General features: G+C 39.6%; 1 pseudogene; it reads left to right on the top strand.

Moving 5' to 3' along the window:
- LOC103462591 (transmembrane protein 266-like) overlaps positions 1-10816 on the top strand; it is a 34704-nt pseudogene extending 23888 nt beyond the window's left edge.
- The last annotated feature ends 6702 nt before the right edge of the window (positions 10817-17518 follow it).

The following is a 17518-nucleotide window of genomic DNA, read 5'->3' as shown; positions in this document are numbered from 1 at the left end:
ATCTTTAATTTTGTCTCTAGCTTAAGGAAGAATCAGTAAGTGTCACCATCTGGTGCTTTCTTTTCTCCCAATTTCATTTTGCCTCATTGACCGAGTCCAGTTTCTTTATATATTATCTAGCTTGATTTTTAGCTATAATTCCTCTTCATTTGGTAATAACATACATTTAGAAATGAATGCAGGCAAAATCTGACAAAAGTTGCTTGGTGTGATGCCAACTCAAAAAGACTGAGAAGAAGAAAAGGACTTTTGAGACATGCCAGCATTGCCTGTGGCTTCTCTACTTTAAAGTTTCTCTTTGTCGTTTTGTCTCCGTCAGACTGTCTTCAGAATTGTAGTGCTTGGGATCTGGGATTACATCGAAAACAAAGTGGAGGTCAGTACTGGTTCACCAGCAAAAACTTTGCCCTATATTACAATGGTGTGTTTCCTTTTTATAAAACAGTTTCCTTTTATTTTACCAACCCAGTTTTTTTTTTTATTATTTCATCAAAAACTAACAAACACAAAGGCTATACAAGCACAAATAAGGACTGTGCTCCTTGATGTTGGATAGAGTTTACCAGAGGTCTCCAATTCTCTGTAAACTCCTCTGCTTGTCCTCTGGCTACATAGATCAGATACTCTGTAACACCCATTGTACCTTCCAAAATAACCCAAGCACCGTCACAATGCACATATTCTCAATGGGATTTACATCTGGACTTTGAATGGATCCTTATCTAAATCATTCTATTGTGGTTCTGATTCTATGTTTAGGGTCACTCTTCCTGACACCCTGCTACCTTACACACAAACACACAACACATATTACCATCACATTCAACTTCTAATTATTCATGCAGCTTAACGCTGAAGTCACTTTTATTTTTATTTTTTGTCATAATTGTAAATATGTCTGTGTTTACATCCCCAGGTGTTTGATGGTGCTGTCATTGTGCTTTCTCTGGCCCCGATGGTGGCCTCCACAGTGGCCAATGGGCCCAGCAGCCCCTGGGACGCCATCAGCCTCATCATCACCCTGCGCATTTGGAGGGTCAAGAGGATCATCGACGGTGAGGCAGAAATAAAACCAAATCATAAAATGATTTCTCTTGTAAAGAAACAAAAATAATTTCTGAAGTCACAATGATCACAAGAGAAAATTAGCTGTTTGTTCCTAATGACCCCGTTCTTCCCATCGATATACAAATTATTTGCAGTTCATGGCCGTACAACTATTGATCATCATTCAGAGTAAATTGCTCTCTACTCTGACTCGGATTGATTTGAAGGGTACGGTTAAGTAGATTCAAAGAAAGTGTATTGAATGTAATTGTTGTCCCAGCTATGCTAATGCGCCTTGGTTCGATCCGTGTTCAGAGGTCACCTTTACAGCGGGTCTCTGCCTGCATACAGGAACAGCTGGGCACAAAACACACCTGGATGTTCATGTTTATCAAGGATGGCTAACAGGTAACATGGCCATGTCACATTTGCAGTTCTTATTTCATCTGGGGTTGTCATTTTCTTAGTGTTTCTCCTATATCTATAAAGTAAATTACATGCTGTCAATATTTGAATGACTTTAATCCAGGTATTAAAGTTTTAATGAGGATAAAGTCATTATCTAGGTCACTATTTGAATGCATAATTTAAGCAGATTTACGAATGGGAAACAGAGCCAGCAGCATATTCTATGTTTTAACATATTCTATGTTTTAACATACAGCTGCAGCTGGAATAAACCTATTTTCCTGCTGCTCACTTCAAGCTGAGTGATTTTATTTTTTTGGTTTGTTTACTCAGTGGTAAAACACATCAGAAATCCACAAAAACGCTCAAGCTACTAAATATACAGCAGGTGGTCTGTCTTTCCTATCAGAGTGAGTAGCTTGACATATTAGGCGACAGCAGTCTGATAATAGAAATGCAGAGGGACGAGCTGTTACTCACTTCTGTGCGGCTGGACAACTGGGATTTATTAGCTGTGTCAGATGGGAAATATCACCCGCTTAAAATAGAAGAGAATGCGTGTCTAAAAACGCCCAGAACAAAGTAGTGTTTTTACTGAAAAGTGGAAAAACTCAGCTGACTTTGTAGCTAAAAAGAGTCTTTTGGATGAGTTCTTCATCCTGACTTTAGGGCATTTAGCATCTCAATCCAGCTGCTTGTATCCAGAATCTCCTTCTCTTGGTGAGGTTACACATCTTAACGGTTGAGGGTTGCAGCCTAGACTCTGTCTCCTACTCACAGGTTGGAACGTAAAAGTAAAATCACATCATTAAAATAATGTTGACAAAGGCAATATTATTATATTTAACATGCACTGGGTCTTTTTTTATAAACAAGCTCTATGCTAGTTACCGAATGTGGATAGGTCTTGTTTTACGTTTTCAGACGGGAGTCTGTGATTTTGGCGTTTGTTTCAGTGGCTTGTGCATCCAGTCAAACACCCAATGAGGCGAGTTAACAGAGCGGAGCAGGACAATGTGTTGGCCTCTTTGACTTTTACGAGAATACTCTGTGGTGTAAATTACACTCGCAAGTGTCTGCCGCACAAAAACTGCCATCGCTGCCGAGATTCGCACACACACGCGCGCAGACGCTCACACAAACAGAAACGCAGCATAAACACGCGGCTGACTCTGACGCATGCGTCTGCAGAAATATGTGTCACATTTTGTGGCCAGACAGACAGCAAGCTTCTGCTTGAGATTCTGTGCCTGTTTGAAGTCTGACTGAACTGACCCCTTGTGACGTCTCCTCCTTTTGTTATGCGAGCGTGCCAACATGACTATAAATAGGCATGAAGAAGCATGTGGTGTTGGCTGTGAAGCTTTGCTTTGGAAAAGAAAAGCAACGGCTCATTTTCATGCCAGCATACTTGAAAAGCAGGAACCAGCAGATTAAAAAGACCTGAGCTCAATTGTAAGTTGCTGGGTTTAACGTTTCAAGTCAGAATACATAACGTTGCCATGTCTGATGTCGTGCGGATAAGTTACAACTGTGAAAACAGGAAGGTGTGGAACTGGGACGCCAACAGGTATCCACATTTATTCTCATCACGTTTGTTTTAGCAGATCAGAATCACCCCATAAATAAACAGATATGGTAGTTGGTATGAGTTTATACTTTTTGCCTTCCATAGCTATCGCTACTCCTTGATCTTTTTCACATTTTGTCAACAACAACTTCACACACAGATGAACTCTGTTCACCAACTGGATGATTTCAGAAGGTATTTGGTCACATCTGATTTTTCTCAGTGGTGTTAGACTAAAGAGAGCTTTTTAAATATGCCTGCTACACTTCAACGTGTTTTATTTATAAAAAATAAAAAAAAATAAACCATTGATTATTTTCCTCCTTTTTCATAGTTTTTTGCTACTTTGTTTTAGTCTTGCATACAATCTCAATTAAGTAAATTGAAACTAGTGGTTATAATTCAATTTTGACTAGAATCAGACACAAACATAAAGCTTCTGTCCAGGTGTTTGTGGGCTGATATGGCTTCAAATGAGCCCTCACACATTTGACTGACAAAATCCACGTCTTTTATTTTATTTTTCAGATTTCTTTTTACACATCAAACAAAAAGTTGAGCCTGATTTATTTGCATCAAACATGAAACTGTTGGCAAACATATGTCCATATGGATTTTTGTGACTCTTGTCACTTATAATACTTTATTTATAAGAGTGTACTTAAAATGTATTTAAGCTTAAAATAAACTTTATGTCAGGGCAAATGAGAAGCTCTTTTCTTTTTTAGCACCTTGGTTTATTCATTCAGTGAGGTTATAATGTTACTATGAAACCCTGGTGGTAGCCTATGTGATGATGGACATCTTGGGAGTGAAGGGCTAATTGTCCAGCCACACTGACCTCTGACTTTTAATTAGTCCTGATAAGGTACAGGACTTTTATGAAAAAGTAACTGATGTCTCTAAATGCTGTGCATCAAAAACCAGTCTCCACATGTTAGGCTGTTTAAATTCTTAAATTCTCCTTCTCCATTTTTAGCGTATGTCCTGCAAGTCAAAGTTGAGATGGAACTGGAGATCCAGCAGTGTGAGAAGACGAAGGCTGTGAGGGAAGAGCAGCTGGAGCGTCTCACTCAGATCTGTCAGGAGCAGGCTGTAAGTCCACGTCCAGAAAAAACCCGTCGGAGGCAGTTTTTTTTGACACTTGTGCACAAATGTAGTGGTCTGTATGTACATATGAGCTCAGAAACTGTCTTTGAGGTTGATTCTGCTTTACGTTCTGCAATGTTTTGACAGAAAAGGTTGTTTTGTCAAACAAGATGATGGGTCATGTTGTTAAAAGTTGTTTCTGCTCACGAGCAATGTTCAGTGATGCGCAAAAACCATAGAAAACCTTTACAATACTTCAAAAAATGATGGTGCATTTCCATCGTTTTTTGGAGCGGTTGAGGGATTAGTGAGGGAGGGTCGCATATTTGTGGCACACAGAAGGCAATAATTGCATGAGAACTGAAAAGCAAGCAAGCAAACAAACAAATCAATAAAACCTCTTGGTGGSGCCACTTATTGTCGCCTCATGTTTATGGGCTTCACGGCCTTCCACCACCAGAGGGCAGCAGTAACTCACAAACAAGTTGAGACTGCCGGTAGATTTCATCTCCGTCTCTCAGAGCTGAAACCAAACAGATGAGCTGTGCTGGAAAATCAAGACAATCACAAATGTCATTTAAAAGCTTGTGTGCATTCCAACGAGCAACGTAATTTTGCACATACTTGGGTTTTTGATTGGACTTTAACAAAAGGCTGATGTCATATCGCTGATGTCATTTCTAGCGATCTAAATCAATCTGTCTGTATGGTTAAGTATTTTCATCCTCAGTAAGCTTTTTTCCTCATCTTCTCTCTTTCCTCCCTTACTTTTTTATCTCTTTATTTTTTTTTTCTTAATGTTTTCTATTCCTGTCAGCCCCCTCATGATTCTCCGTTTGTTCAAAAATGCCCCAAATCTTATTCTAAACCTTCCTCTTTCTCACTTTATAGTCATCCTTGCACATCTTGTATCATTTCCAGTTTGAGATCCGACAGCTGCGGGCACATCTGGCTCAGCAGGACCTGGACCTCACAGCTGAGCGCGAAGCAGCCATGCAGATCCACCATGCGTGGGGCAAACAGGGCAGGAGCTTCCAGGTCGTGGAAGGTTTGACCCCTGGGGAGTCCGATGACGAGGGCGGGCAGAGAAACCCCAGGGAGCCACACGCTAATACAGGTTCGACTCTGGAAGCTACGCATGTAAGGTCCGAGTCAAAGCTGAATGTACCTTTTACAAAAATATGTGTTTTTTCCCCATAATTATTAAAACTGTCTCTTTGTTGTAACAGTATGGTATGAAACAGATAATCTGTGAAAAAAATCAAGCTTCTCTTCCTCCTCCCAGTGCTGCTATTTCAGACTACAAAAATGCACAATTCCCACTAAAAAACAACTAATCAGAGCGAAGAGGAGGGTCTCAGTGATGTTAATCATACTCACAGCCTCTGCTGCGCTACATCTGCTTCACAACCCCGTGAATGCTCAAGCTAGTTAGCATGGTCATTGATGACAGCAGATAAACATTTTTTTCTTTACTGGTAAGTTGTTTCCCAGCCATTAGCACATTTAGCAGCACGTTAACAAGCTTAATTAACAGCACTAAGACCCACCTCCTGGCTATGATTGGTTGTTTTTGGCTGAAAGTGGTGCATGTTTTCAGACAGCAATAGCAGCTGGGAGAAGGCGGTGGGAGTTTGATTTTTTTTCACAGGTTATTTGTCTCATTTTACATTGTCGTGATGTGGTGACAGTTTTAACAAATATGTAAAAGCAACATATTTTTATAAAAGTGTTATGGATCATTGAAACCAGACTGGGAAGATCTTACACCGGGTGAACTGAAATTAATCAAAACTCCTAAAATGCCGATTTCAACACGTACCAAACCAGGTACAGTTTTTGCTTTTGAAAAAATAAAGACAGACCCATCAGAGAGCTGCAGCATAAAGTACGTACATAAATATGTGAAACAAAAAGGCTGTAATGAGGTAACATCGGGTGAACGGGGTGCTGGAGTTGTGTACAGTTAATCTGGAGCAGTAGCCCTGGAGCAGCTTGGAGGCCAAACTCTTAGCCCCTTCATGCTTACACACAACCGCCATCAGACTGCAGGCATTCTGGGATTAATGTGAGGGCAAAAAAGCTTTTAGGATCCGGAGAATACGTGTGGAAAAAACAAGCATGCTCTCCAACATTGTTGTCACACTGCCGGGGCTTCGTCACGCCCTAACCATCTGTCTCACTGACCCATTATGACCGGCCGAGCCGAGCCAGGACACATCACTYGGGCCAGTTYAGGTACAGAGTGCTCTGCGCATTGGGCCTTGTTTTGGAGCGAGTGGGCTCCCGTCAGCAGCAGCGCCCCCCACCTGCAAACCACGACAGGCGCTGAAGGAGGCTCCACGGTGACCACAATTTTACCCCGAGGGCATAGTGGGAAATCTGGCTGAGAGAAACAAGCGAGGCTTTTTGCAGAAACATGGTCACTGGGACAAGCACTGAGGCCACRGAGGCTAAAATCAAGTCAGATGAACTCAAATCCAGTTAAATTTATTTGTATTCCTCAACAGCTCCGCCTGTTTGACCTGCAGGGTGCCACCAAAATACCAGGGAATCTCACCAAATCAGCGGCTCYCGCAGSGGATTYGTTGTTAAGCGCCTGAAAGTACAAAACCATGTTGATTTAGACAGTTTGGTACCAAATTTCCTTTTGTGGTAATGATCATTGTTACATCATGACCACATTGTTTAATATCTCACTGGAATAAGAAATGTCCTTGAGACACGAATTAACAACAGTCAGTGGCTCGTTAAATTAGGATATGTGAACTAATAAAGTTAATTTAGTTTGTATTTTCCCGCAGGTGAACTCCTTAGCAAAGGGAGAGAACTGCCCACAAAAACACCTCAATGAATCAGAATATCATCGATGGGAAATTTACAAAAAATAAACTAATGTAGTCTAATGCACACATATTTCAAGACTTTATTTCTGATTACTTTGACTCTGTCAGATTGGATTTACTATGCACTTATGTATTTCAACTAGATCTGGTTTGCTTTGTCATTTWTTGCCTCAGTAGTTRYAGCTGTTTAAATAMAGAGAATTAAACAGAAGCTGAATTGAATCAATTATTTCCTCAGAAAACAAGCAGAGGCCATGCAGAGTTTGAGGAAGATTCACCAGGTGCGAAGTGCAGACGACGATTGATAAAATGAAATTGAACAGAAAAAAAGTGCTTAGGAATTAATTTACTTTGAGGTTTGCAGAAAAACCCCCAGAAAACAATCACTCTGTGTGCACTTAATGAGTTACACTTTTGGAATTTGAAATCAGAAATAAATGGACCTCTKAATGATATTCTTTTTTTAGAGGTATGTGCCTGTATCTGTATGACAAAGCCCTACAAAATACACAATAATACAACTATTGATGTTTTAAACAAGCTTACATATAAACTTCTATGGACTAATAAAAGGCGCCGCGTTTCTGGCTGCAGCATCTGTCCCTTCTCGTTWCYTTTAGAGAACAATTGCCTTAACATTGAAATTCACAGTTTAGACTTAAACTCAGCAGACCTGGCACTGCCAGTTCTCTGGTGCCACCATCGTATGACAGCCTGGTAAGCTGAGTGTCACAGACAGAAGAGGAAAACCTTTTTATGTATGCCGGATAGCTCATTCTTTTTTTTTTTTTTTCTTCTCTCATGCTTTATTAATTGCAGAGTGATTGTCTCAGTCTTGTTTTAGTGACTGCAATGCTTCCTCTCCAGGGGTGGCTCAGGGATTAATATTTTAGACAGAAAAATAAATGAAACTATCCATCAGAGTCTGCTGCATGTCCCGGGGGACAGCGGCTAGCACTCAGGGTACTCTGGCTTCGCACTCAGCCAGCGGACAGTGAGCTCAAGACCAATCAAGCGAGCAGAAGAGCACAGCGGATGTCAGCCGTTTGCCATGCATGCAGAGGCCAGCTAGGCTGGAGGGATCAGCGCTTGAACAAAGAGCTTCTGGTCTCCCAGCCCCTACCCCACCCCGATGTGTCCCAGTTTATTCATGGCGCACTAAGGTGCAGCTAATGTACCTAGCAGCAGCATGTGCATGATCCTGACCGCCTGTCTATAAAGCATCTGTGGCCTGGGGCACAATCCTCCCTGTCAATATTGTGTTGTAAACATAAGATATAAATGCCAATTGCACTTGTTTGTGCTGTGATTACTGAAATAGACCTGACGCGTTGACGGAAAACCGTGAAAATGATCAAAAACGTAAATGTTTAATGCTTTGCATAAGTTTTGTAATGTTACACCAAGATTACAGTTCACTGTACACCACAGAGATGCTAACAGTTTTTAGAACTACGGTGCATTAAACTACATCTGGTAAGTGCTGGGAATGTGTGAGTGAAAATATCTTTAAGTCATATTTTACTCCCATTGAGTGGTTGTGTTATTCTGGTCCAGTAGGAAGCTGTGAAGGAGGAAAGAAGGAATCGATGCCACTATGAGATCGTAATAAAGTCATTTGTTTCTCCATGTCCATTTCTTTAACTCAGATGCAGTGGTGCGCGATGACATGAACAACTACATTAGCCAATACTACAGCGAGGCCAGCGGCGGTGAGTGACTATTACAAAAGACATATTAGTTCTCATGCAGCACCCTGTCTTCTTTTCAAAATGTTTAATGAAAATCTGAGTTTGCGTTTTATGTGTTTGAACAGTTCTGCATCTCTCTCAGACATTGTAAAGCACCGTGTGGATTTAGATCTGTGAAAGGTGCTACATTAATAAAGTTTGCTAAATAAAATACGTTTTACTGCTTTGCAGATGAAAGACACACAAAAAAAGAGAGAAGCAAAGTTCAGGGTTTCAAGTCAATTCAGTTTGCTTACATAGCGCTAATTCACAACAACGTCGTCTCAAGGCACTTTACAAAAAATCTTTTCAATTCAATCACATTCCAATTGGTCCGATTTATCAGGTTAGTACAGTGTGCTCAATTAGTTATTCAAAATAGCTCGAAAAGTTTCCATCTAAGGAAATCCAGCAGATTGTGATGCGCTTTATAAAGTTTTAAAATTAACTGGTTAAATAATTTTTAAATACAATAATTTCTTCATCTATACGTTTCTTTTTTTTTTTTTTCTCTAAATCTTTACCAAGATGCTGGAGCGTCCGGCGCAGGGGCCCGGGTCATCACCACGGCAGCCATTGACGTCCACCTTCCTAACAGCACCAACTCCATCCAGCCCAATCCGAAGCTCGCCATGCAGCGGGTCGGCAGCGCTGTGAGCAACGCTTCCACCAGCATATCACAGTCCAGCGGCAGCCTGACGGTCCGGCCTCCCAGCCTGAGCAGCCACACCCCGGGTTTGTCGCTGACAGACTGCAGCAGCAGCTCGGCGCCGGACGCCGGCCTGAGCTCGCATCGATGCTGCCCCGCTTCCTTCTCGGGCCGGGACCCCTGCAGGGACCCCAGCGCCGTGGTGCAGGAGCTGCTGTCCTCCCTCTCAGAAGACTCTTGCCTCGCTCAGAAGGGCCTTGCGGTGGATCCCATCAACCTTAAGCTTCCCAGCCCCACCGGCTCGGAAAAAGGCAGCCCCGAGCTGGACAACAGAATAAACCTGTTCAACCGCAGGAACCAGGAGGAGAGGCGAGGCCGGGGCAGAGGGTGCGTCCTGCTGCAGACCAAGCCACTGATCCACCTGCAGGGCAGCACCACTGAGCCGTCCCTGGAGGAGAAGTACAGACTGCTGGGCCCGGCCGACTCACCTCTGGGGCACATGCCTGACACTTAAGCTACATTTACACAGAAAACAGAAGCTTTTCGTTTACTTTTTACTGCCATCCTGTTTGGCACACGTCGACGATCCTCTTGAGGAGCCGCAAAAGAGTCAAAAAAATGGGTTTTATCTTTTGCTTTTTAAAGCCTATTCAAACTGAGCTTGAGTTGCAGCTTCTGACTAACTCTGATCTTTCTTCGAAATAATAATAAAAAAAAAAAAAAAAAAGAGTTTTCCGTCAAGGCCCTTTGTAAGTCTACTCAGTCTCATCAGTTTTCTTTTAAAGATTTTTTTTAATTAAAAAAAAAAAGTACCCAGGTATAGCACAACAGAGCCTAAAATATCCTGGTCACAGGGAATCTAATGTGTTCTTGGACACATTCGTTATCAGGAATTCTCACTTTGCAGAGGTCAGAAATGCACTGAACTTCACAAGAATTAAAACCAGCAAAGGGTCACTCAAGCCTATACTGAACAAAAAAAAACATCTCAAGCAGTTGAACAAATGTTTTCTATTTTTTCTTTTACTTTTTTGTCTTTTTTTGTTTGTACTATTAATTGTAAATGTTGCTCAAGCTGTTGTCTGTTCAAACAGTTACAGGGTATGCAAGACAGGATGGACTTTTCAAACAGCCAATTGTTTTTGCCTTTGACTTTTTGCTTTCCATTTGTTTGATTTTTGAACCCATGGACAAGGAATGAAAGCTGTCTCGTTGGCATTTTTTTGTCTTCGCAGAAACCTTAGCGAGGGAGGAACGAAACAAAAAGTCACCTGAACGGTCTCTTCACGCGAAACTAGACCAGAGTGCTTGTAGCATGAACCTTTAAACGAGACGTACCAGAAATGGCGATCAAATTCTTTGCACTTTAACGTTTACTGACACTTTTGTAACCTTGATACAAACAAAGTTGTTGCCAATTGCAGGTGTTGTTCTTTGAAGGAAAACAGCAACAGAAATAAAAGTTCTTATTTCCTTATCTGCTCTTAGATCTGTCTGACTACTGGAAATCCGCAGACACTCAACACTGCACCGCACCACACACACACACACACACACACACACGCACGCACGCACGCACACACACACACACACAGCCTCTCAGCATCATCTTCTTTATAGCATGCGGTTCTAAAATTGCTAAATTATTTAAGGTTATTAACATTAGACCTGTCACAACAGCGCCTAATTGGTGAAGCCAATGGGACAGAGCTGTGACAAGAATCATCTTCTCCTTAATTATCGTCTCATATCATTAATTCAGAAGATAAACTGCTGTACCGTTTTGCTTCTTGTCACATGTTTACAAGTATCCAGAGATTTTTTTTTTTTTAATTCTTAATATCTACAGATATATTTTAATAAATGTTCGAAATTTTCTTTACTGTTCATTTCCAGGATTATTACTTACAGCCAATGAAAACCCCAAATTCAATTTCTCATAAAAATGGTCCAATAAAATTCTTATAAATGCAGAAATAAAGATTGAGATAGCTTCATTAATTCCAGTGGACAGATGTTTCAGGAGTGGCTTAAACAAAAGGAACATGACGTAGCTCATGTCCTTGCTGGTTTTTGAAGTAGACTGAATTTTTCCTTCCACTCAATTTTCCATTAGCACTCTAACACACAGGACTCTGTTAACAGCCAGACTGCCTGCTAAACAACTGTCACGTCAGCAGTCTTCACCCATGATTGCATAAACATCCAAAGCATGTTATGTTTTAGAATAAAAATGTTTTTCAATTGGTTTTAAGCTTTTAACATTGGTGGCCTTACATTACTGATATACAGAAGTATAAAAAGCTGCCATTATATTTTAAATTTGGTTAAAATTCTGGACTGGCAAAAGGTTGAATTTTGGTTTTTGTTTGTTTATATTTTATAACTGACATAAAACTTTGTCCAGGGTTTGTGCAAACCATTTGATAAGATTGTGCATCAATTTGGCTTACAGAGACAACAAGAAGCCACATCGGCTGTCATGGTGTCAGTAAATAAATAATGATCTGCTTGGCTTTTGATCCACACAAAGGAATCCTGTTGAACATGGGTGCCAAACTCTGGTTCGCACTCTGCCTCTCGCAGCTGCCATTGCATTAATGCCTGAAGTGAAAGTGGACTGTCTCTGAACTAAATCATCCGGCCGTCTAAGAACGGAGATAAATCAGATGGTTTCACCCTGAGCCACACAGACAGGACGTTATTTGCCACAAACATTACAAAGGGTGCTAATGCTGCACTGCTTCCCACAGTAAAAAATAAAAAATAAAAATACAACGTTAGCAAATGTCTTTACTTCCAGTTTACCCATTTGATTTATATTGACAGTAGATTATCTGGCAGTTGGATCCAAGTGTTCGGTTTTGACAGAAAAGGACGCCCACACAAACCTTTAGGAGAAACTCCAAGGAGTAAATTGCTTTTGGGACCTCTCCAGTAAAATTAGAGGTGCAGTGCCTGTCACTCTCACTGGAAGAAAGTGAATTAAGATTGACCATTAGATTCTTAATAATTCAAATGTTTTAATAATGGCTCAGAGGGAGTCACTTTGATGGCATTAACATTGCATGATCACCGTTTTAATTTTGATTAGTTGAGGGACACCAATGACCTGCAAGATTAGGTTTTTTATTCACTAACTTGAGTATAAGGCCCAAGTACGAATAAGTAAAAGCTTATTGTTACAGGGTTTCAATAAATGAGTTCCCAAAATCTGAAAAGAGAAGTCAGTACATACAAAATATTTTTTGTTCTTCTCCTAAGTGGTGAGTTATCTTCTTAAATCACAAATTCATTAATATTTTTAGATTGCAGATGCTTTTTTCTGATCAGAGCACTGTGTGTCTTGCTTTTGCTTCGACGGTTATGAGATCCACACATGTAAAGATAGATAGTTTTCATTCAAAATTTTTTACAAATAAAGATGTTAGAAAACCGTTAGAAATAAATGTTTTCGCAGAACGATGCAAGAGTTTCTGATTTATGTCAGAGACGCCGCTGCTCTTGTTCATATGTGTAATTTTAAGTGTCAGTAGAGATTTTAAGCACAGCGTATTGGCACCAAACAGCAGGGTGTACCGCATATAAGGAAAGTCTAATTGAGAACAAACAGATGTGGGGTGTACGACTGCATCTCTGCTTCATTCTGACAGATTCAGAACACATCTCACGCAAGACACTCCTCCAACCGGCTCCGACGCAGGAGAAAAATACAGATGAATTATACATGACGTTTTAAAAAGCTTCTCAGGTTCTCTTTTTGAAACATTCTTCTTAAGTGGAAAAAAAGTCGCTCTAGAGACTGTTGTCATAGCTACAGAGGACTTTTATTTTTTTCGCATTTCTTTAAAACTGTTTTTCATCTGTGTCCCCTCAGACCTGTCTTCTCTTCACGAGTAGAAGTGGGTCAGCTTAAAAAAAAAATTAAATAAAAGAGAACTAAAAACACAGAGTGACCAAACTAAATCACTTCGCTCCTGTGGGAGGACATTATTAATTATTTAGTCAGTTTGTTCTCTAAACTTCACAAAATAAAAAAAAAAAAGGTCTGAAACAAGTGCGTGAATCTGATTTGACTGCCCACATTTTCCCCAGTATAAAAGGCAAACAACAACTAATTTACATCTTTAATGGCTTCTGCAGAATCGGACAAGAAGGAGACGAAGCTAGTTAGTCATGTGACAAACATGATAACACAACTGACTTATTCCCATAGGAAAAGGAACTCAATACGCACCATTAAAACAGCACAGTGAAGATCAACATTCATTTATCAGTCATCTAAAAAAATGTAGAAATCCATGACTGGCCTRAGAAGAAATAAGTAGAATAAAGTAGCAAGTATTTCTGTGTTGGGTGTATACTTTATCAGAAATTAGGATTCAGAGTTCAGATAGTATTTAAGCCTAAATGAACATGTTTTGGTTCGATTTAAATTTTGAGATTTGCATTCATCTGTTATTTCTATCTGACATGTGCAAGAAAACTAAATTGAATCTTATTTGTGACTAAAAAAGAAACATCAGTTATCAGTCCTGAATAATTCAGTCAAGGTTCGATCTGTTTTATTTTTATGTTTGCCAAAATCTTGTTGCCAAAAACATTTTTTTGCGATTTTTCAGTGCAGAATAATCAAATTCAGCTCTGACTAGTCTATGTTAGTCATATTTTAAAAGACTAAAAGATTTCATAAAAAAAGTGAAATTCTTTAGTCAGAGCAAACAGAATCCAACTTCGTTCTTCTTAGCCTTCTTAAAGAGCTTACATTTTTCGTCTGATCAAAACTACGTGTTTCCCTCATAATGGGCTCACAGCAGGAGAAAACAAGATAAAAGTGACATGGAAAAAAGTAMAATTTTTCTTTTTTCCACCTTTTGAACGCTCAWTCCGTACCTTATGGTATGTCATCTGGGCAGTAAACCATATTATTCATAAAAGAAAGACCTGAAAAAATAACCCCATGAATGTTTCATTACTTCTTTTTTAACTTCCTGCATCAGCTAAGTGTGCTGCCGTGCTATCAAGCTAGYCTTTATGCACAAACAAAACTAATCAAAAGTAGGATACATGTAAAATATTTCATTCAAAAAAAAGGAGAAAATGTGAATATGCAAATACTGCAATAGATGTCTTATTGTAGTTTTTCACTTGCCAAATAATTTTCTGTGTTACACACCAGGTATTTAGCAGTCTCTGTCTTCATGGGGGTTGATTTGGCCTTCTTGATCTGGTAGTCTTCAGCTTCAGCCTCGGCTAAATCACAATCACTGTCCTGGCCAGAGCTCAGGGTGTCTGCTGGCGCGTGCTGGGGCCCTGGAACATTTCCATCTGGTCTCTGGGGAGTCACACATCAATTGCTCTCAGCTAAATGCACTCACATATGAATATTTCAGTACAATTTAATGTTTCAGCTACAGCCCCAWAGGAGCAGAGCATCAATTTGTGAACACAGTTCTCCTGGAGTTAAAAGCCAGGCCGAATAATACAGTATGAAAGGCGCTGTCAATCCAGAGTGGGAAAAAAAAGAAAAAATCACTCAAGGGGGAAAAAAGAAAGCCCTCTTACCTTCAGCATCAGGCTGCTCACAAACAGCTTTTTAACGTTTCCTCTGGAAAGATGAAGCAGATCGAAGCAGCAGCAGGCAGATGCTGCTTCGCCGCCGTCTGCAGTTGACTTTTCAGACCAGGTCTGTTTCCCCGCAGCTCTGGCTGACTGCCATTCGGTCTCAACATGCACCAACCAGCACACAGCTGGCGAGCAGGTCAGGGAGTTGTGCACCTGCTGTCCTGTTGATAAAATGCCCCAAAGTGATGCTGAAACCTCTTCCAGGTGTGAGAACATGAGTGCCTCACCAAACAAGCAGGTCACGAGACAAATCAGGTTCATCGGCTGGGCAGTAAACAGCAGAGAGCATCCTAAATTAATCCCCACAGCTGACTGCCATTAGGACAAACCGCTTGTGTTATTTTGTCAAAAAGGTTACATGAACCATATAATTTACCTAACACTGCTCCTATGTAAGATCCCAAACTATCATGTCAAACACGGAGCCCAGATTTTAGAGGATCAAAATCAGAAATGCTTTGTTCAAAATCAAAAGTACTTAATTGATCCCAAAGGGACATTAAATGTTGTTGTAACACATTAATTCAAAGTCTTCTTGTAGACGGTGACGGATGTTGGCAAGGAAGATCTCTTGTAGCGGTCTGTATTACAGTGAATTTGAAGAARCCTCTGACTGAAGAAACTCCGTCGAGCCGTCAGACAACCACCAACATGTGTGACTTTCAGTGTGATGCTCAATTTCTGGAATTCTGTGTCTGTTTTACGAAAGATGTTACAGGACATACACATTTCATGTCCCCATCCAGTTCAGAAAATATTTAATCTAAATTCCTCTTTTAATTTTGTTAATCTGTTTCTTTTGCTTGGAAATAATATTAACATACTGGAGAGACCAAACCAGATTCCTGAATTGGAYACTTTACGCTGCAAATTGAGCGAAGGATTACGGTACATGCCAGGGGAGTTTTTCCAACATCAYATATTTGATCTGACATCAAAATACCAGTGGTAAAATACAAAACACTCCATTTGAATGGTTCTAATGCAAATAAACATTTTTAGGGTATAAATATTTGTTTGCAACATACTAATTTTACCATGCCATAAAGCATTTAAACATTGTTTTCTTATCTTAGATGCCTGTCTCATTTTCTACAACAAGAAACAAACAAACAAACAAACAAACAAAAAACCTTTTTTTGCTGACTGAAAACAGTCTTGCATCTAATCTACCAGGGGAAAGAATAATATTGACCCTGCCTGCTGCTACACCTACCTGGAAACAAACTGAAACTGCATGTTAAAGTCCAATGTACTAAGAGAATTGAACAAACTACCTGTTATTAAATAAATATCTCAGATTTCTTTTACAAACAGCAAACTGCGTAGCAGAGTCTAGATGCCAAAAACAATGAAGGCAATTGTTTTGACTAATCTAAACAGAGGTCCTTTCCCATCATTTAAGTGACGCAGTCGTCTGTTAATGGTGCTGAAAAGCAACAAGGTGTTGATGAGAGCATCWAACAGTAAAATACAAGATGCATATTTGTAAAGTAAAACAGGCAGCTGACAGCTACACTAAGAAGGTAATAACGGTGCAGGTTATTCAGCCTAACAATGCAACGCCGCCCTGAGGCACCAATCAAAAATTAATYCTAATTATCATGTGAATAGTGCATTAACTCTGAAGAATTATGAATTATAAATTTGCAACATGGTTCCCCTCTCAGTGTGGACTTGCTCGCATGTGGRTGTGATTTCTTGTTTCCAGAAGACTAGTCACAAAATAAATAAGTGTGAGGAGAAAACCTGACATAACTTTGACATTGAAGACAACTTGTGAAATGTATCAAAATTATGTTAAAGACAGAATATTTTATCTTTGAATGCAGAAATTATTTCAGAAAATGACTACCTTTTTTAATTTTTTTATTTAATCTTTGTTAGTTTTTTGCTGAGTCTGGACATGAAGATTGGACACAATGCACTTAAAGACAAGTTAATGTCGGTTCTGGTAAATTATTCAGCATCTTTAAACAACTCATTAACTACCTTTCAGGAATGCAGCRTAAATGTCTTGAAGTCAGCAGAAAAGCCAGAAATTACTTATGTAAGCATAAAAAAAATGTAAGGATGGCCTTATTAAATAAAGTTGACATAATGAAGATTTTSTATTCTACATTAATCTCATATTCTGAGTTGTTGGGGTTTTGGAGCCTTAAAAATGTTAAGATTTTTCATGCGCATTTATTTAATTTATAATTGAAAATCCAAAATTCAGTTTTATACATTAAATTTAAATATTACAGAACATCCAGAAAAACTTATTATGGACGTCAAAATATGTAAAAGCTGAATAAGTTCTGTACAGTACACGAATCAGTGCAGCATGGCTTGAAGATGAACAGCCTTACCTTCAAGCCATGAATTAAACATAATCTATATTTGCAGTTCTCATTCTACATCATATCTGAATTAAATCTGCTTAGAAAAGAGCTTCTTAAAAATAGCATTTGATAATCATTATAACCGAAAGCAACAAACACCAACAATTTGATGATTTTCACATTTCATAAGCACCTTTTAATAAAGGAAAGATTTAAAAAACTGTATA

Source organism: Poecilia reticulata, linkage group LG3, assembly GCF_000633615.1.
Source record: "Poecilia reticulata strain Guanapo linkage group LG3, Guppy_female_1.0+MT, whole genome shotgun sequence".
Classification (NCBI taxonomy): Eukaryota; Metazoa; Chordata; class Actinopteri; order Cyprinodontiformes; family Poeciliidae; genus Poecilia; species Poecilia reticulata.
This window is presented reverse-complemented; position numbering and strand designations above follow the sequence as displayed.